Source organism: Microtus oregoni, unplaced genomic scaffold (genome assembly GCF_018167655.1).
Source record: "Microtus oregoni isolate MIOR12 unplaced genomic scaffold, Mior012 000088F_ref0000325, whole genome shotgun sequence".
NCBI lineage: Eukaryota > Metazoa > Chordata > Mammalia > Rodentia > Cricetidae > Microtus > Microtus oregoni.
In genome coordinates, this window is record NW_024544555.1 from 2,998,145 (window position 1) to 3,015,685 (window position 17,541).

General features: G+C 42.4%; 1 protein-coding gene across 2 annotated transcripts in view; it reads right to left on the bottom strand.

The window, feature by feature from the left end:
- Positions 1-17,541, bottom strand: part of LOC121442259 (serine/threonine-protein phosphatase 2A 55 kDa regulatory subunit B beta isoform) — a 409,241-nt gene that overhangs the window by 258,228 nt on the left and 133,472 nt on the right. The window lies entirely within an intron of this gene.

Below are 17,541 nucleotides of genomic sequence, written 5' to 3' on the forward strand. Positions count from 1 at the left end.
GCTTTCCTGCAATTAGGAGGTGAAAGGTGGGCTTCCAGTAGATTCTATTTTAGTTTCATGTAGTTATTAAATCTTACATGCTCGTTTGACTCTTTGTTCAGAAGCCACATGTAAAATTTAAGTGACAGATGAGAATTGGTATAAGTTGGTGCAATCTGCTTCATGGTTGTTCTACTGCTGGCTTCTTGCACATTGAGCTGGGAGCCTCACCAAGGCTGCAGGCTTCCCATAGGGACACCTTTCTGCTTCTCTTGGAGACTGGCATGTGGTACAGAAGAAAGCAAAGGAAAAGGATAAGTCCATTTCTCAGGGCATCAGGGAGCAGAGGTGTCTTGCCTTCATATGAAACGATCTGAGAATGCGTACAACAGCAGGGCTGAGGACCTATTGGGAAATTCACTGCCTTGTCAGTTTAGAATATGGGCTGGATTGGAATAGAGTTGTATGATGTAGAGCTGTATGATGTTGTGGGATCAGGCTTATTGGTCAGATTAAGTGTGAGGAATTTTCCATGGTAAGCCATGAGAAATACAACCTTCCCCTAGCCTCTGAGTCAACTAAATTTTCCCTTTGGTATGTTCTGCAATATTCTGCCTGCATTCCCTCCTCAACACAAAAAACACAAGTCATAGGAAGGCAAACGAGAAGGACTTACATTTCCACTCATTAAGTGGACTTCAGAGTTATGGAAGGCTGTTTTTCGTCACTGAGATCACACTATAGACCTCTACTATTTTTTCCAATTATTTTTGCCTTTTTAACAACACTTTATTTTCCAGCATTTGTTTATCATTATTATCGCCAAATATTTTCATCATGTCTCTAATATCAGGTTATCTGCCGCTTAGAGATGCTCGCTTATACTTATTGAATGGTAATACACATTGAGTAAATAAGTAAACTATCGAATATAGTTAGTGGTATTTAGTCTTTTATTCCTCTATCTATGACAAAAATCAGGCAGAAACAATCTACTGTCAGCCTGCAGTTTTCTAGCTTATACCTCCTGCTGCTATGGGAATAATTGTTCCCATTCAGTCCTACATGTATGTATACTAAAAATTACTAGACATTTGATATGTGCTAGCATTGGTCTAAATATTGGGAGTACAGACAATATGAAACAAAGTTCCTTTCTTCACAGAAGAATGTGAGCTTTGAGGTGGGCCACATCCTATAATCAAGCCCACCGGTGTGGTGGCTAGGAGCAGAAGAAGCATAAGTTCAAGGCCAGCATGGGCTACACCTTGAAAGGGAGATGGAAAGATAGCTCGGCAGATAAAGATGCCCACACCGTAGCCTGATGACCTGAATTTGATCTCTAGAACCCACATAGTAGAAGGAGAAACTGACTCCACAAGCTATCCTTTTACTTTCACATTTATACGTTCTCTCTCTCTCTCTCTCTCTCTCTCTCTCTCACACACACACACACACACACACACACACACACACACACATACACACACAATATAATAAAATATTCAAATAGACAGACCATAGCATAACATCAAGTATCAAGCGGTGACATCAGGGAAAGCTTATTTCATCTACCTACTATTATACACCTGTGTCTGCGAGCAGGTTACACAATCTCACTGAGCCACAGATTCTCTTACCTATAAGTTAGGGAGAAAAATGGCATCAATTTTATAAAACCTCTGTGAAGATAAAATAAAATAACATCTGGAAAGAATGCTTCACTGTTGCTTAGAGGTTTCGTTTTGTTTTGTCGTATTACCACCGTCGATTTCTAGCACACTCGTGTGCCAGGCGAGGACCCAGGATGGAGAGTCCACACGTCAGTTTGTGAGATGGCTAGTTAGTCTCCATCATCACGGACCTTAGCATCCAATTTATAGTTTAAGTAGTGGGCCACAAGCTCCAAAGGGGGTTGTAGAGGGAGCTCGGAAAGGCTGACCTAATTCAGCCTTGAGTCTACATAAAAAGAGCCAATTACAAGTACACCACACTCCTATGCTACCCCATTCAGCACAACAGGAAGTGGATACGTCTTTTTTTTTCCTCACCCTTGTCCTTGGTCTCCTCTCCCAACACAACTCTCCCTGCTTGCCCAGGTAGGCTAGTGCTTCTGACACACACTGAGACCCTTGAGCGCAACCTATGCCCTTCCCACATTAAACAACCACAACTTTGTTAAACCCTTTGATCCACTCCAGTCTCCTGAGTTATAATGTAGTCTTAAGGTGTCAGGCAGTCCCAGTTTGTACCCCCGCTCAGGCATTTATGAATTCCTTGAGCTTCAGCAAGCAGTTTTGCATCTCTGGGCCTCTGTGTCTACAAAGCAGGCCAGAGCCCTAGCAGTTCCTTCCCAGGGTTGTGGAGTGGCTTCAGAGACAATGTAAGGGAAGCACTTGGTCCAGGCTTGGACTAAAGCCAGACCTCTCCAGATGAATGATGACTCTCCACAGTCCTTCATGGAGACCTCTGTCTGCAGAGAGGCACACTACATGTCGGTCTGCCCCATGAACACAAGTGACCTAGAAACCAGAGTGTTATGATCTCTGGTTGTCTTGATGAACAGCTAGAAGCAATATAGATGATATTTTAGCACCTTGCAAAAGAAGCCTACAAGCTATAATGCTGATATAAATGTGAGGAAAGAAGACTTTTCCTTCTTGGTGCCTCTGTGGCTTCAGATTTAACTACACATCCTCAATGGAGGAATCCCATGGATTTCCTTTCCAGGAATTCCACTCACCCAATGTCCACCCTACTCTCTGAGGTGGTTTAAGCGCTGGCTGCCCAGAGACTGACTTCCTGAATGTCAAGCAAGTTTGTAATTCTTTCTTGTGCATGCTACAGCATGTAATCCTCCATGAGTAATTCTTTAGTATGGCATTTCACTTAGGAAAGGAAAACAAAGCCTTTTGTGGGACCTTTGTACACTGTGTGAAGATATACTGCTGTGACTGGCTTAATAAAGAGCTGAACAGTCAATAGCTAGGCAATAGGTATAGGTGGGATTTCTCGGGAGAGAAAGGAAGAGGAGAAAAAAATTAAGGGGTGGGAAACACAGAGAAGAAGATGGAAGAGAGGTAATGCCACATGACAAAACATAGATTAATATAAGTGGATTAATTTAAGGTATAAGTGCTAGTTAGGACCGAGCCTAAGCTACAGGCCAAGCTTTAATAATTAATAAGAAGTCTCCATGTCAGCTGACTGGCAGAACAGAAAAAGAATTGCTACAAAAGTCTTCGGCCCTCCCAGTGCTGTATGGACTTCAGATTAGGGACTACTTGGGACCAAGATGTGTAGGATGCACATCTCTGTCCAGTCGGGTCTCAAGTGATGTTATGATGGTGGTATAAGACCTGAAATAGGTTGTGATGACAGTTATATCAAAGAAATAATAAGTTTCTTAGAATAACTATGTACACCAAGTTGTTATTTTTTAAATGTGAGATCCAGTCTTTAAACAATTACTAGCAATTAGCAGATCAATAGAAACTCACCACTTGCTGCAGCATCTTTACTGCACCCCATTGCACCCACCCCTCTGCACCCACCCCTCTGCACCCACCCCTCTGCACCCACCCCTCTGCACCCACCCCTCTGCACCCACCCCTCTGCACCCACCCCTCTGCACCCACCCCTCTGCACCCATCCCTTGCTGAAGTATCTTTATTGCACCCCTGTGTTCCTACCCTTTTGCACCTATCCCTTGCTATCTTTGCACCCACCTATTATCTGTTCTAAGTCTTGTCTTATTTCTCAACACTATTTTCCTAAACTGAGTCAATTCCAGACCATTCCATTATCTAAGGAACTTCTATGACAATATTAAACAACTCTTAAATTCTTACTTTTAACAAAAAGATTACTCATATTTATCAGAATTTTTTTTTTGACAGGGTTTCCCTGTTTAACAGTCCTAGCTGTCCTGGAACTAGCTTGTAGACCAGGCTGGCCTTGAACTCTCAAAGATCCACCTGCCTCTGCCTCCTAAGTGCTGGTATTAAAGGCATGTACTACCACTGCCTGGCTATCAGAAGAAATCTTATGAATCCTTTGATTCCTTTCAAGTTGGTTATGACATTATCATGGTAGACTCCTGAATGATTGCTTCTGGAAGGTTCCTACACCCGACAGTGTAAGAAACGCTGGTCAATCTCACTCTCCAGGAATCTTCCTTTTCTACAGTCCAGGCCCCATAGTTTCTTCACCCTTGCCTTGATAAGCCTAGGTGTGAATCAAAAATATCTACAAAAACATTCATTGGCAGCTCCTCTTCTTGTCTACTGTGGTGCTGATGAAAACAGAACCAAAGCACAAAATCCAAAGCCCAGATCTGAGGGCCAAAAAGAAAACATCATCTTAAACTGTTCTCAATCAGTGGTTCTGGAGTTAATACTGGCTGTCTTGTACAGGGTAGTTTTAATTTGCATCATATTTGTTAAGTACAAGCAATGATCTCCAAAACCAGTTAAGCAGCTCTGGGGGCACTGTCTAGCACCTGCTTATCATACACAAAGCAAAGCGTTAGTATACTTTATAAAGAAGAATATATTGAAAAACAACTTGTAGATCTAAAACAATGTACCAAAAATATCACTTTATAGAAGTTACCCTTAGAAAATAAGGTAAGGTTCAAGAAAAAAAAAACTTAGACATGAAGTTATTTCTCAGAGTCTTGTTTGAGGAGTGGGTAACAACTTAAGCATCCATTAACAGAATTAGTTGCACAAATGATGGTGTCTTCACATATTGAGCAACTATTGAGTTCTTGATGCAATAATGATGGTTAACATTTAATGAGCATAGGCACTAGGCTCTGTGCAAAGGGCTTTATTTTCTCCATCTCACTGAATACTCTCTATAGTTCCTAAATTAAGCCCTATAATAATTTCCATTTTACTGAAGGTAGAAGAGCATTAAAGAAGGGACTTGTCAGAGAAATAGGAGTCTGGCTCAGCCACGTTGGGTCTCTGAAGCCCATGCCCTTAACCACTGTGCTTGGTGGAGGTGAGTAGCAAGGGTCGCAATGGGATCTCCTCAGTTTCTTTTCTAAACTACCTGCCTCTAGATTTCTGATTTGTACCTCATCAGGGTGAATATTCTGTCAACTGAAAGTCATAACTGTGAGGTTGGTGAGGATGTGATAAAATCCTTGGGACTTTGGGACTGCAGAGTGTAGCCACACCGCATGTCACAGTTACTCAAACCTTTGCCATTTTACAGGGCACAGCGATTGCCACACCACCTATACACAGTCAAAAGAACGGAAAGCACAAAAAGGCTTGTGCATGAATGTTCACAGCTGTATTATTCAAAATAACCCCAAAGTGGATACAACACAAATGCCCATTGATTGATGGACACACACACACACACACATACACACACACACACTTGCACACACACACTTGCACACACACTGCAATAGCATTTAGCAAGAGAAAGCAGTGAAGTATTGATACATGCCATGTCACAGATGAAACTTAACAAAAACTATGGCTGGTGAAAGAAGCCAGACAAAAAAATCCATTTTGAAAAGTTAGTAGGCAGATTTGTAGGGAGAAAATAGATTAGTGACTATCAGGGGCTGTGGGGGAGGGGATGTAGGATCTGCTACTGGGTTCAAGAGCTCTTTTTAGGGTAGCAAAAATGTTCTAAAATTAGAAAGAGGACACAGATGCTTACACAAGTCCGATGATCCCCAAGACTGATGAGTACGGTGCTTTCAAACATTAGATTTTATGGAGTGTAACTTATATCTGAATAGAGCTCTTCCTAAAGGATGAGTAACAAGCCATTGCCACCATCACTGCTGGCATTCCCAGTGAGAGCTGTGTCCTTCAGACTTACCAGAACATCTCACGGTAAAGGTAGTTGTTAAGGTTCTACCATAAAAATGGCAAAGAGCAGAGTAAGCTGCTGCCAGTTTTAGACAAAAAGGTGAACATGACATGGCCATGTGGAGTCTTTATAAACCTCTTGCCCTGGTATTTTTGTCAAAAACAAAGCAAAACAAAACCCTGAAAAACAAACTACCACCACCACCACCACCAAACCACAAAATAAAACCCCTTAAACTCTTAGAATGTATCGTTTTCTAGTAATAGAAAATAAAAAATAAATTGATTACATGAAGTATTTTATAGGCCAAAGCCTTGTGTTGGAAAGATCAGATCATCCTTTGTTCATGGAAGTCAGAAGAAACTTGTAAGAAAAGGTGCCTATGATCAGTGTGCACACAATGCACTGAGCCTCAGAAAAGTGATACAAGTATTTGTCATTAATTTGACTGCTGCCACATTGAAAAGCTTAGAAAAACAGAAGTCATTCATTTTAATAATTGTTTTAAATGCCTAGTTTATGAAAATACAATTATTTCAATACATTCCAAAATATATAATTTCAACATGCAATCAATAAAAAAATATTTGATTCACTACAAAGTTAGCTTTCTTTTGTACCAATCTTTGAAAAAAAAGGTTTATATTTAGAAATGTCTCAAAATGGCTATAGTTCTAGGGGTAAGTAACCAGATATGCTAGGGTTTTCCCAGACTGAACAGCAAAGGTGCAGAGGAACTGCTCCCAAAAATGTCATTCCATTGACAGAAAAGCATTTTTACATATTCTTTCAGAAACAGTTATTCTACTAAGGACTGGATATAACATTTGATGACCCTCAAAACTATTTCAGGTTATACAATCAAAATATAAAAATATGTATGGTCATAAATTTTTACTTAAGATTATTTGAATGCAATTTTCATTTCACTCTAGAACTGCCAAACTGAATGAACAGAGTAACCAAATAGAAAAACTGTAAACGTACCTACCTGGAATACCATAACCCATAGTTACTCTCTGGCAGTTACCCATCAAATAGGCCAACTGCTTGACCAAACACCTATGGCTTCAGTTTCAGCTGGGAGACAAAACCCAATATAAGCAGATGTCTTCCCAAAAAAGATTTTTTATGGTTGTTTATCTCCAAACTGTTATGGCGCAGGATCCTTTCTCATATATGAGAACAACCAGGGCTTTCATAGATTAGATTGGAGAGCAGAATTTTGTGGTCACATGCTCAATGGAAGACTCTCTAATGACGTCTAGAATTTGGTGCTTCACTGCCTTTGAGACAGCTATGGGAAAGTTTTAAGTGTGCAACAGCACAGCCTTCTCTTCAAGGTACTTTCCCTTCTGATTCCTGCCCTCTATTCCTCTGAGCTGCCTGGATGTTAGCTCTGAGGCACACCTGCTGGGTTTTCCTCATTGCCTTGACTTGTAGAGGTCAGAGTCCTGGACTTCACATCCCCAGCTCTTTCCTCAGTTAGCACCCAGATGATTTCGTAGCTCCAGATCTGAGCTTTGAGCATGGACCTCTCCCCTAATCTTAGCAGCTGAGCCGACGTACCCCTGGGTGCCTATGCAACATCTCCATCCTTAGTGCTGCCTGCTATGCCAGCTCCACTTCCTGTCACCAAGTTCCTCTCTTCCCCGCATGCTTCCCATCAAATCTGCCAGCTCTAACTTCAACATGTATCTGTAATTGACCAATTCTCACTATCCCAGCTGCTATGCCATGCTGCCCACGCTGCTCTGCTCTAGTTACCAAGAGTGTTTCAACACGAGCCACTCTCCAGGCCTCCTGAAGCAGCCTGCTCCACCAGCACAGGGTTTATTTTTAAGATTTTAACTGTGTGTGTGTGTGTGTGTGTGTGTGTGTGTGTGTGTGTGTGTGCATGCACAGATTTGTGCGCATAAATGCAGTGCTTACAGAGGTCAGGAGAAGGCATCAGAACCTCTTGAGCTGGAGTCAAAGGACATTATGTGTGAGCCACTTGATATGGGTGCTGAGATACAAGCTCTTCACTGCTGAGCCTATTAAAAGCTAAGGTTCAGGTCCTTAGTTTACCATAGTTTATTCCCTGCAGCAAAGTCAGTCCTTTAAAATGTAGATCATTCCATGTCATTTTCTACTCAAAGCCTTTTGTTAAGTTCCGATATGTTTGGACCAAAAGCTTCTTGAGATGTGGAAGGATTTGGCTCTGGCTATAGTTCCATTTTTTTTTTTTTTTGTCTTCTCTGAAGTACCACCAAATATTTCCAACTCCCCCACTGACATAGGGTCATCCTAATTGCTCATTAAATATCACAGGGATAATACTCTTACTCCAGAACCTTTGAATCTGATTTCCTCTCTGATCTCAAGTCCATCATCAGGTATTAGCATAACTCAGGGATTCACTTCTTTGGGGAATCAACCTTTCTAAGGTGGTTTCCTCTATATAAATAAAGCCATACCCAGCAATCCTCCACCAATCCTCTATTCCCGTGGTGCAAACAGAGAGTATACATTGGTCTGTCTTTGGTTACGATACAAGGAGAGAATGATATTTGGGGAGTCGGGAATTCCTTGTACCCTATACTTAGCACCCACAACAGTGCCTGCTTTGTTAGTTACTCTAAGCAGTGGTTGTCAATCTGTAAGTCTCTATCCCTTTGAGAGTCGCATATCAAATATTCTTCATATCAGACATTTACATTACAACTCATAACAGTAGCAAAATTATAGTTAGAAAGTAGCCACAAGATAATTTTATGGTTGGGCTCACCATAACATGAAGAACTGTATTAAAGATCCATAATACTAAGAAGGTTGAGAACCAGTGTTTGCGGTAAGGTGTCTTTGGCTTCACTTTTTGAGTCCAGGTCTAATGCAGCTCAGGTTGGCCTCAAACTCACTCTATAGCGGAGACCTCTGACTTTCTAACCCTCCAGCCTTCACTTCCTCAGTGCTGGGATTACAGTTGTGTGTTACCATGGCTGGTTTATGTAGTCCTGGGGATCTAATCCTGGGCATTGGGTATACTAGGCAAACAAACTACCAATGACAGTTGAACTATATCCCAGCCTTCTAATGCACCCAAGTGTGTGTGTTTTTAAAGAATGGTGGTTTGAATAGGAATGACAAACCTGTGTGTCTGAATGCTTGTCTCATAGGGAGTGGCACTATTAGGGAGGTGTGGCGTTGGAGGAAGTGTGTCACTGTGCAGGCGGGCTTTGGGGTTTCAGATGCTTAAGGCCAGGCACAGGGGCACACAGTTCTTTCCCTATAACCTTTGGATCAAGACGTAGAACTCTCAGTTCTGTCTCTAGCACCATGGCTGGCTGCATGCTGCTGTGTCCTACCATGATGATGATGGACTAGACATCTGAAACAGTAAGCCACCCACTGAAATGTTTTCCTTCATAAGAGTTGCCATGGTCGTGGTGTGTCTTTATAACAATAGAAACCCTAAGACAAAGTAATGAACAGTAAAACGTAACATTTGACCTAGCCCCAACAGAAGCTGGCCCTTTCTTTAAGCTGCAGGAGGTAAAGCTGTGTTATACATGTGAACAGTTCGTACTTTAGGTTGGGGGACAGCCACAGGGCACCTTAGGGTAGAACCAACTACAGTACAGTGATTACTTGATTTGGGCTGGGAGCTTTGGGTCACATGATTTTCCATGCACCTAGTTACTGAGTCCAATTCTGTGGCAATCATTAACAACTTAGTCATGCCCATGGGACCTGCGCAATGGTGTTCCAATGGCAAGCCCGACCACCAGGCTTAGAAAAGCTCTGGAGGTTGATGGTACCCTGGGCAGGTTGTCATAGTGATGACAGTAGGGTGATATGCTGAAAACAAGGGAAGCTTTGCCTGAGATGCCTCCAGATCATGTTCAATACAATGCTTCCTTGGTTGACCTTAATATGTACTTTTCCCTATAACGAGCTGGAACCGTGTCTATGACAGCATTCAATGAGTTTTGCTAATTCTCCTGACAAAGTATTGAAATTGGGGTTAATTTGGGACCTTCTATTTGTAGCTGATGCCAGGAATTAGGGTAATCTGGAGGACAGTTCTTCCAAATTTTACAGCTTGCCTAATTCTCGGTAGTGTGAAATACTCTTTTGACAAGGTTCAGGTTGGAAGGTGGGCTTATAGGCCATTAGGTTTGGCCCATCATCATTTTGTGGACAGGAAACTGAACTATAGAGAAAGGGAGAGACATGCCCAGATTACCTAGTGATTTAGTAATTGGCCCGAAGTATTACATTAGTTAGCATGTCTTCTAGGCTCCACCACTAGGATGCTTGATAACTTTCATGACTGACAAGTATTACAAAGTGTATATGTACCACATTTTTAGTAGCCCTAAAATCATATACATACAAGTAATATTATATGAACTGAGCAGTTAGCATCTATATATTTGAGTGTGTGTGTGTGTGTGTGTGTGTGTGTGTGTGTGTATCATAACAATTAGAAAATAGAGTTCATAAAATTAAGAGAGAGAGAGAGAGAGAGAGAGAGAGAGAGAGAGAGATGGAGAGGTGGGGGAGGCATGAAAAGAGTTGGAGGAAGAAAAACAGGAAAACGATGCAATTATACTTTAATTAAAAAATTAAAAAAATTCCCCAAATCAGTAGGCCCAGTTAAATAAAACTACAAAGTAACTGGTTTGTCTTGCCTGCTCTTCTGCCCTGTTCTGAACCACAAAGGAGCTGTAGAAGAGGATCATGGATCATCAATCTTCCTGGTCCACAGAGAGAGAGAGATCTGAGCAGGAAGTCTCTGTTTACTGGGAACCAGCCCCAAATACCCCTTCCCACACCTCCATAGTCTGTTATTTTCCTCACCTTAAGCAGAAAACTGCTGACCACAGGCAATTTTAGAGGCCACAGGATGGACCACATCGCAAATTTTGCCCAGCATGTCAGAAACATGGTGAAGGGTTCAAGGTGTTACACAAACAAGGCTGCTGTCCTCAGTGTGAGGACACTGGTGTGGCAAGCAAAAGAAGGCAGAATCCCAGTGCTACGTGCACCTTGAACTTGCAAGCAAGGTTGTGTATATTTTAAACTCAATAAATATTTATGGAATAAACGCAGGAGGAAAATAATCATATTAAACCTCCCTCAAATAGAGACCCTGCAATTTCCATTTGGCATCTGACAGAGCCACAAGGACTGAACTGGAGATAAAGATGAAAGAGTATGGATTTACATCTGAAAAGTAGCGTAGGTTCCCCGAACAATGGCTTGAACACGTGGGGATCGCAGACGTTTTGGAGAACTGAATGCAATATTTGGATTCCTTCCCTGGGTGTGTGAGGTGGTGGGACCTGGGGTGACAAAGCTTGGGTGCTTACTGCTTCCAAATGCTGACTCACTAAGTCTGCTTTACATAGTAGAGAAGAACAACAAACTTGCCTGCAGGCCAAGGAAAGGTATGAGGTTGAAGGCAGGTTTCGAAGCCTGCTGCCAGCTGGGCACACTTGGGTGAGAGGAATAAAAGTGTTATCACATAGGCCACACTTGCTGGTAAAGCTACAAGACTCCATTTGAGTCTTCTCAGACAGGTAAGATAAAAGAGGCAAACTTAAGGACCATGCTTTTGAGAACCTGATTGGTTCTGAGTTCAGATCTTGGCTTTGATGTAATTGTGGGTGAGGTGATAATCATGTTTGTTTTTAATTTCATTTGCAAAAGGGTTAGCAGCAGTTACGTCACAGAGTGGTTGCATAGTCTAAAACGGCACACGGCATATAACACATCCAGTAACAGTGAGCGCTCGTCATCATATACGGGTAACTGTGACTGCTCTGTGCCTGTCATTGCCGGGTTAATTCACTTGTCCAGTTCTCATTCTGGAATTGTTTCACTCTTACTGTTTTTATTTTTCCAAGTTTGCTCAAAGCCATAGTTGCAGGACTAAGCAGTATGAAATTGCTGGTGTGAGTGGGTTTGTGAGGAGGCGGGTCTTCACCCGCCACCAGATGTGCCTCGCTTGCTGTATGCTTACCACGAGCCTTTGAAGGCACTGGCAGGGAGCTCACACCTTGATGGGAGAGATAAGGTTTGAAATGTATGTTCAGGTGATGGAACCTCCACAGCGTAAAGATTTAGAGGCATTTACCCAAGTGAGGAGGGTGTCAGCGGGTAAAAAGTATGCACGAGGTACCAGCCCGCGACGCTGAGACTGTTATGTGCCGGAGCCACTGTAAAATAAAACCACAAGGTTCTCTGTTCACAAAGCATTAGGGATTTTAAGACGGCAATAGCAGAATGTGTTGTCAAGCATGACATGCTGTGTGTGAGGAGGACTTATGTTACTGAATGTGCTGTAGACCATGGAGCTGGCCCAGCCTTGAAGGACAGGAGAACTCAGAGAGAGATTACCAGATTACCATCTTTGGCACAACAACACTGTCCGAATTGCTGGCTAAACCTTTCCTATCTCCCTCTTCGCATACCCTCTTGTACTTTTCCTTCTAATTTAAATGTTTCTACTGCTTTAAGAAAACCCACACAGATCTTATTCTTCAAATCCCAGCTTAGCCCCAGCTTAGAGAAAACACGATAGAATGAAGAGCCCAGACTCAAAATTCAACAGGCAAGGGAGGAGCCTGCTTTCCATCAACACTGAATAGCAGGCAATGTTTATCTGTTCTCTGTAAGTCAGTGTACTGAACCAGTGGGCAGCCAACTGGAAATCTCTCACAAAGTAGGCAGGAGGATTTGACCAGAGACCATATTATGTTTTTTGGCCACCCAGACCCAAATAATCACAAAGAAACTATATTAGTTACCAATAGCTTAGGTGTATTCCTAGCTAGCTGTTACATCTTAATTAACTCATTTTTATTCATCTGTGTATCGCCACAAGGATGTGGCTTACTTTATGGTTCTGGTGTCTGTCTCCTTTGGTAGCTACATGGCATCTCCCTGACTCTGTCTTCTTTCTCCCAACATTCAATTTACTTTTCCTGCCTAGCTCTATTCTGCTCTGCCAGGCCAAAGCAGCTTCTTTATTAACCAACGGTAATGAAATATATCATAGCATCCAGAAGGGAATCCCATATCAGAAGGATCACCAGACTTCACAAATACAGTAGGAGCTTAAAACACTCACATCCCACCAGACTTCACAAATACAGTAGGAGCTTAAAACACTCACATCCCACATTGACACAAAACTTAAAAAAAAGTACTCTTGATAAAGTTTCCTTCATTTTTGCAGGCGCAAATAGGACATACAAAATGCCCACTAACATACACACTCACATACACATGCATACATGAGCACACACGCAGACATGCATGCTGTCTCTCTCTCTCTCTCTCTCTCTCTCTCTCTCTCTCTCTCTCTCTCACACACACACACACACACACACAGAGCCCCCAACAGTTCCTGCCACACACACACACACACACACACACACACACACACACACACACACAGAGCCCCCAACAGTTCCTGCCCAACACACACACACACACACACGTGCATGTGGACATGTCTGTTTCCACAACAGAATCCTAATTAGCTTTGGCTTATATGAATCTGTTTTCTTGTTCTCTTATTTAACTTCTTTTGGTTCTTGAGTCGATCTTTTATGAATCCCACTTTACTCTCTTCACTAAATTAGCACTAATCTTTCTGAAACACAGATCTGGCTTTCTGTCACTCTAATTTGAAGCGTTGCCTATAACAGTTTCCTAAACCCAAAGACACAGAATTATCGATGTCTTTTGAGGTATCATCAGTGTGTAGTAAAATAGGTACAGAAATTGACACCCCGCAAACCATACAATAAAACCAATCACCCCACATGATCTTATAGTTGCTGTTTCTCTTGATGTGATAAAAACACCATGACCAAAAGCAACCTGGAGAGGAAAGGGTTTATTTCATCTTACACTTCCAGGCCATGCTCCATCATCAAGGAAAGTCAGAGTAGAAACCCAAGGCAGGAACCTGGGCATAGAATTGGAAGCAGAGGCTATAGAAGATCTATGCTCACTGGTATGATTTCCAGGGCTTGCTCCATTTGATATCTTATACATCACTGCACAAACTGCCCAGAGATAGCAGTACTCACAGTGGGCTGGGCCTGTTCACATCAATCAAGAAAATGCTCCACAGACTTATCCAGAGGACAGTCTAGTGGAGACATTTTCTCAGCTGTGGTTCCTTCTTCTTAGATGTCAAAGCTATGTCAAGTTGACAAAAAACAACAACAACAACAACAACAATAAAAACCCCACAAGACAAGAAACAACAACCACAGCCCTATGATGCGGCTTCTGTTGGAGGTGTCTAATGCATGTCAAAAGACAGAATTCCTGTCATAAAGAAGTTAATTTAGCTTTTTCTAGGCTGGAATTTCCTGTAATAAATGGATTCTATTTACTTTCTACAGAAAGATACTGCCAGTTGCAGGCCTGAAATTTGTCAGGCTCGTGGGTGCATCTTGTGAGCTTCTGTGATCAGTCCCCTCCAGAATCTCTGGGTTTCTATGCCTCCTCCTACCTATGCCCTATCCTCTAGAACCAGTGGGCCATTTCTAGTTTTTTGAGGAACTTTGAACTTTGCACTACTGTGCTTGCTGTCAACAATATCTTCCTACTATTCATCCCTTCACTGATTCCCCAGTGACGTGTCATTTGTCCCTTAAGGCCTTGATCAATCATCCTGTAAAGACATGCCACTGTCAATAACTGCTTCCTATCTGATTTTCAAGAGTTGATTATTTCTCCAAAATTTTGTAGTCAAAATAATTCTGATATTTGTTAAACAGATTTTGGTTCCAGATGCTCAGGAGCAGATTGCAGTGTAGACAACCTTTCTAAAGGGTCAAAGTAGCTAATGCTTGCTTGGAAAGAGAAGAGCAGATCATTTCTCTTTCTGTCTCTTGAGTGCTGTCCACTTCTCCTTAGTTTTCTAATCAAGAAGCTCTGCGAACAGTCCCAACCTTATCCTTTCTCTTCATCCACAGTAGCATAGACCCACATAGCAGCTACCCTTTGATAAGGTCTTCAACTCATGTAGCCACTAACTCAACTCAGGGCACTGCCACGTCTCAGCATGCTTCCTCCTGTGGCCCCTTAGCAAATTTTCCATTCTCCATGCACCATCCCCTGTAGCACAAATCTGAAGTTCCAGTTAACCCTCCAATAATCCCTAAATGCTTCCCATAACTCTTAGTGAAAGATAAATCCAAGGACCCTTAAGACAGAGCCACAAACCTATTAGAGCTGGGGAGGACTTTTCTACGCTCATTTCCATCAGTTAAGATCTCATGGTCTACACTGGGAACCTTTAGGAGCCCATGGGAGTTTCCCAGGCTTTCTGGGCATCTGTGTGTATTTTATTTCTCTTGACATTCTCTTCTGCTCTTCCTCTGGACAATTCTGAGGCTCTAGACACTAATGGAGGATGATGTCCTTCTACTGTTTGCTTACACATCTGGGTATTATCTCTGTTGTGACTCTTTGGGTCTGCTCTGTGTCTTACTCATGGCTGGATCTGTGCCTAACAGAAGCAACATGAACTTGTAGGTTTGAATGAATCGTTTTTTTAATCTGTTAGTTGACTGGATCAAAGAATAAATAAATGGATGAAAGAAAGTGAAGCCAAGAGGGGCAATATGTGTGTCATGAGAGAAGGGACTTAAAGCATTATCTTGTTCCTTTGGTCTTTATCTCCTGTGTCAACATCCATCTTATTCCCTTCTGTGCCCGGAGCTCTGTGAGTTCACTCCAACTGCAGGGCCTTTGCATTTTCCTGAGCTTTCTTTCTTCTCTTGCCCATAATTAAAGCTGCCCTATACTTCAGAGTATACATCCTTCCACAGGATTCTCACTGACACAGACCATGCCGGCCTCTCTACAATGTGTCTGTCAATACCCCGTGTCCCTTTCTCTGCTCCCACCATGGTCTGCAGGTGCTCACTGAGTTATACAGTACATGGTAAAGTCAGGAGAGAATCACACTTCTTATTTGCTACTAGGTCCTGGTGCCTTTGTATAGGGCCTGGCAAGCAAGTGTGGTTGTTTAATGGAGGCAAGACTAAAAACAATGTCTCATCAGCAATTTGGGTTTGTTTTTGTACCGTGTACACGGTGATGGAGGAAGGTCATTGGTTAAATAAAAAGAAACTGCTTGGCCCTCATTGGTTAGAAGATAGGTGGGAGGAGTAAAAAGAACAGAACGCTGGGAGGAAGAGGAAGTGAGCTCAGACTCCACAGCTCTCCTCTCGGGAGCAGACGCCTCAGAGAGACACCATGCTCCCAGCTCCCAGGCAGACGCACGCGATGAAGCTCCGATCCAGGATGGACGTAGGCTAGAATTTTCCCGGTAAGCGCACCTAGGGGCGCTACACAGATGATTAGAAATGGGCTAAATTAATATGTGAGAATTAGCCTAGAAGAGGCTAGATAGAAATGGGCCAAGCAGTGATTAAATGAATACAGTTTGTGTGTTGTTATTTCGGGCATAAGCTAGCCAGGCAGCCGGGGTGCTGGGGACGCAGCCCTGCCGCCCTTATTACTACAAATGGCGCCCAACGTGGGGCTCGAACCCACGACCCTGAGATTAAGAGTCTCATGCTCTACTGACTGAGCTAGCAGCCCCGCTGCCCTTATTACTACAACACGGTAGGGCTTAGAAGGTGATAGCTGTTTATTAAAATAAAGCCTGGAACTTTTTTTGTGTGTGTGTCTGCAAACAGCTTTTAACTACTATGCTCAAAGGAAATAAATCTATCTCCACAAACTTAGCAGTGCATGCATATTTTCATGCCTCCTTGAAATAAGTTTTTTAGCTCCTTTGAAATAAATGTTGTCAAAAGCCTCCCATCTGCCAGGCTCCCAACTCCACCTCATTAGGCAAATAAGTAGCCGCAGAGTCCGTGTCCACCACAGGAGAGCACAGGAGCACTAACGCATCCATCCCATAATGGGCTCTAATTGGGGCACACTGGTTTGTCATGTCACAGCTTAGTCAGTGCTGCTTCAATAGGTAATTATTAAAATGGAAAACAAACAGTCCCAAGGAGTCATGACTGCTTGATAATTGGGGCTAAATCATCCTTGTGTTGGCCTGGAACCGTGTTCCATGCAGATGGCTCCACAAAGGGCCTAGAATATTCAAAGAGAGATTCTAAAGTGTGTGGAGTGACACACGTTTGATCTATCTACAAAGAGTCACATTAGTATATATATATATATATATATATATATATATATATATGTATGTATTTGAGGAGAGGGCAGGCCATGGCATTAGAAAGCCTTTCTTCCCTCAGAATCACATCGGCCCCCATGTGAAAGGAGCTCACTGAGCATGCCAATGCATTATGCTCATGTCTTCATAGCCATATTATTGCTATTATATTATTGCATCATTCACAGCTAACACCCAAGGAGATATTTCTGGTCATCGTCGAGGCAACCAAATCTCGAACTGCTCTTAGCATGAAGAGTACAGGAGATCTGAGATTCCAACCCAGGATTACTGGTCTTTACACTCCCACAATGGTGCCCTTATCCTCATGGAAACACAAAAAGCCATGGCTAATCAAAACAAGGGGTTGGGAAAAGGGATGTGGTGGTCACGAATGGGAATATGCTCATTGTATACTGTATAGTTGGTTGAAAAATGTTCTTATGCAAAAAAATACCATGTGCAGTGATCTACACATGTGAAAATTCAGATACATTAAAAGG